The following is a 4,399-nucleotide window of genomic DNA, read 5'->3' on the forward strand; positions in this document are numbered from 1 at the left end:
ACGTCAAACAAAGAAGGAGGAGGAAACAAACTCAACGGGAAATGTACTGAGAATGTTTCAGAGGTCAAGCTACAGCAATTAAAATTCATGCACACTATAATGTAATTAAAAACACAGGGCCTGAATGTCAAGCTGCATTAAAAGTCACAGAGAGTCAAAGTTACACAAGCTGTTATAAAGCCCTCATACAAAGCTGATGATAAATACCAAATGACAAAAACAAGATCATACGAGGTTCAGCCTCGTCATACCTTCTTAGCCCTACATAACATAGTTTTTAGAAACACATCTGGAAAATGAACAATATATATCAACCCTGACCAGGTGATGTTATTTGTAACTATAGACAGGGGGAGAAAAGAAAAAAAAAGACAAATTCTTGTAACAGACACAAGCATTATTAGTTCTGTATTAATTTTTTAAGTTGTAAAAAATAATTTAAAAAGTCTTTGTATATTGTGTGAACACCTGAAACTGCCTTATCCTGAATCAGACCCTGGGTCCATCAAAGTCAGTATTGTCTAAGACTGCCAACAGTTCTCCAGGGTCTCACGCTGAGGTCTTTCACATCATCTACTGCTAGATCTGTTAACTGGAGGTGCCGGGATTGAACCTGGAACCTTCCGCATGCTGAGCAGATGATCTACCACTTAGCCACCATCCCCCTGATTTGATGGTGGTTTGATGTTAGCTTATAAAGCAAACCATGGGTTGTGTCCCATGGTAGCTATGCTCACACATGAATCATCCATTTTATTTATATATTTCTTATTTGATTTCTAGCCCTACTTCCCCTGCATGGCAGGCTCAGGATGGGTTACAACAGACAGTAAGATAAATAACAGTTAAAATATATATAACAGTTAAAAACCTATATAATATCAGATGGTACAGGTTGACAGTCTCTCCCAGAAAGCTCTACAAGTGTGTGCCCACAGATAGTAAAAACTTTAAAAAGTGGGTAGCCTTCAGATACCCCATGAATAACAGACAAAGTTTATGCCTGCTGTGTATGAGGGGTTGGATTTGTCAAATGCGTCAGACGTTCGTCACAGGTATGACTGACAGCCACATTAGCTTCAATAGATGGCAGAAGGTATTTAACATTTGGATTTTCATTTAGTCACTGTTATTCTGGGCAACCACCCTTTACTTTGGGTCTTGACAGAACAACCAGGGTACATCCTCTACAGAACGACAGTGCACTCTATTTAAGTATCTGATTAAACTGATTAATTCTGTATGCTGCATACCAGAATGTTATATGTTTAAAAGTTTTGGGTTTTAAAAGTTTAAAAGTTATGGTTTTCAAGAGTCAATAAATAGTTTCTAAGGTAAAGCCACTGTCTGGGTTATCTCTCTCTGTGAAAACTCTCTTGTCCGTCTCAAACCAGCCCATAGAATGTTAGTTGGGGGGGGGGAGGGTCCCCAGGCAATTTTCTGGACTGTGAAATCCCCCTACAGTTAGTGAGAGTGGTGTAAGGATTTGGAACAATGTCATTAATTTGGCTGCACAACTGCATTCATGGGGCACAGGTCCTGAACAAATCTCCATACCACTTCTTCACTGGGACCCCTTTTTGGATTCTCGGCAACACAGGAGTATTGCAAGGAGACTGGCACAGAGCAAAAATTCCCTGCTCTAGGTAAGAGTCAATCAAGGGCTGCAGTCTCTCTTTCGGCTCTTTGGGAATAGGACACTGCTTCACAGAGGGAGACTCCAGACCTGGCTGAACACTGATCTGAATGGAGGTTGCTGATTTAAGGAACCCGACCTTCGTGCTGGAGTGTCCCCCACACTGAACTAGGGAGGTCAGCCAGACCATCGGTAATCTGGGTACACTCCTGTTTCCCCCTGGAACACCCCAACCAGTTAAGGAATTGAGGTTTCTGATAGGTGCAAGGAGATTCTTTCTGGATCACAAATTAAAGTTGCTCCCGTTTTGTATAACAAGTCTGTTCCCAACAAATTTACAGGGCTTTGAGGAGCCAAAGCAACAGCATGTTCCGAAGGTCCAATTTGAACATCCAGGCTTTAAGTAACAGGACACACAAAGGGTTTTCCACTCAAACCCACCAAAGTTTCTGAATGGGCAAGTCACTGGTGGACATGGCTACACCTGTATCAACTGAATAGTCATATTTATTTATTAGTTTGATTTATATCCTGCCCTCCCAGAGGCTCACGGCGGCTCACATGTGGCAAAGCCGAGTACAAAATACAATACAGTATATAATAAATAAAACATTTAAAATCACAATAAAACCTTCCAATAATACGGTGCTATACCTATATTAATCATCCAAGATGGGGACAACCCCCCCAGGTTTGGTGGCCAGCTGTCTCAGTAGCATGGTCTCCCACTACACTCTCTCAAACTTCTGACAGGGCCCGCTTTTCCACATCTCCAATCGCCACAGTCAAATGAGGACCTTGGGGCGTATCTGTGACAAGACGTTCAGGGCATGAAGGGATTTCTGACCGAAATTCAGTGAAGCCACCCATTTTATTGGCCTCCTTTAACACTTCTATTGCTTTCCATTACTCACAGTAATCAGGATCAGAATAATAACCAGGTAGTTCTGTCAGAGCCTCTAGGTTTATACAGTCCCTACCTCATTCTATTCATCATTTACAAACTGACCTTCTTGGGGTTGTCGGGGCAAGCCTTCCTCAGGACAGGGTTGCGCAGGGCAGTCGCGCTGCCAGTGGCCAAGCTTGTGACAATAATGACGCAAAACCATCATCCTTAAACCTTCTTGCATTTCCACTATTACTTCTACCATGTCCCCGTCCTCAATCGCCCGCCACTGAATGTGCACATGAACCACCTGGCTTCCAAATCCTCTACTTCTGCCACTTCTAGTTACAATAGCTGCCGCTAACAATCTCATTTGACTGGCACCTGGTATTCTTGGCCCCCATGTGACCCATTCGCCTGATCCAACATGGCTTCTCTTATGTCAGTGGTGGCGAACCTATGGCATCTAGGGTTGCGGTGCTCATCTCCGTTTCAAAGCCGAAGAGCCAGCGCTGTCTGAAGACGTTTCCGTGGTCATGTGACCGGTCATGTGACCAAGGCGCACGGAATGCTGTTCCCTTCCCACCGAAGTGGTACCTATTTATCTACTTGCAATTTCTTGCTTTCGAACTGCTAGGTTGGCAGTATTAACCTCAGTATTCAGGTTAAATTGCCGTGTTGGCACTTTGCGACAAATAAGTGGGTTTTGGGTCGCAGTTTGGGCACTCGGTCTCTAAAAGTTCACCATCACTGTCTTATGTGCTTATGTTCACTTTCCTTCTGCCTTTCCTTCTTTTTCTCCCTGTTACTAAACACCCACGTGGCAACGGCCACCAGCTCATCCTTACTCTTTCCTTCAACATTCTCCGTGCTCTGCAACTTCAGCTTCATGTCTGGAGCACTCTGATTAATGAAAACCAAGCGCACACGATTCAAACTGTTGTCGAAGGCTTTCACGGCCGGAGTTCATTCGTTGTAGATTTTCCGGGCTTTCCGTGTTATACCCCTGAGGATGCCAGTCACAGCTGCTGACGAAATGTCAGGTGCTACAATGCCAAGACCATAGCTATACGGCCCGGAAAAATCTACAACAACTATTCAAACTGTTCCAGTCATCTACATCTGCCCCTTCATATTGACGCAATGCCTAACGTGATCTTTCCCAAAAATCAGAGGGATGTTCCTCTGATTCCTGTACGACACTAGCAACCATAGACCTTCTTGACCTTCAAGCAAAGCGGCCCTTAGAGCTCTGAGATGGCGCACGCCCTCATTTGTATTATAATCCCTCTCTACTGTAGGCACAGAGGTTAAATCAGGGTTTGAGGCCAAATGCTGACTGACGTATTTCAACACCTGCTTTTTCCCCCTAGTTAACAGTGCATTCACTGATGGCATGCAGTCAGAATAGGCTGTGGAAGGTCGGTAGTTGTTTAAGACCCGAGTGTGCCGCATGATGGAGTGAGCTCCCGTCTCTAGTTCCAGCTCCTGCCAACCTAGCAGTTCGAAAGCAAGAAATTGCAAGTAGATAAATAGGGACCACTTCAGTGGGAAGATAACAGCGTTCCGTGTGCCTTGGCGTTTAGTCATGCCGGCCACATGACCACGGAAACGTCTTTGGACAGCGCTGGCTCTTCGGCTTTGAAACGGAGATGAGCACCGCAACCCTAGAGTCGGACTCGACTGGCTTTCGAGCAAAGGAGACCCTTACCTTTACCTAACAGTGCATTCACTGATGGCGTGCAGTCAGAATAGCTCATGAGTAGCTAAAATTGTTTTAAAGCGTGTCTCTACCAATCCCACAACATTCTGCAAGCACGGGGGTGTTGGCTTGCCAATTAACTAAATCAGCGGTGAGGAAGGGCACATGACTCCTG

The 4,399-nt window shown here is 44.7% G+C and overlaps 1 pseudogene; it reads right to left on the reverse strand.

Annotated features, from left to right (window-relative positions):
• LOC107123812 overlaps positions 1-4,399 on the reverse strand; it is a 62,344-nt pseudogene that overhangs the window by 2,548 nt on the left and 55,397 nt on the right.

The sequence above is a fragment of the Gekko japonicus genome, unplaced genomic scaffold (assembly GCF_001447785.1).
Source record: "Gekko japonicus isolate JY-2015 unplaced genomic scaffold, Gekko_japonicus_V1.1 scaffold712, whole genome shotgun sequence".
NCBI lineage: Eukaryota > Metazoa > Chordata > Lepidosauria > Squamata > Gekkonidae > Gekko > Gekko japonicus.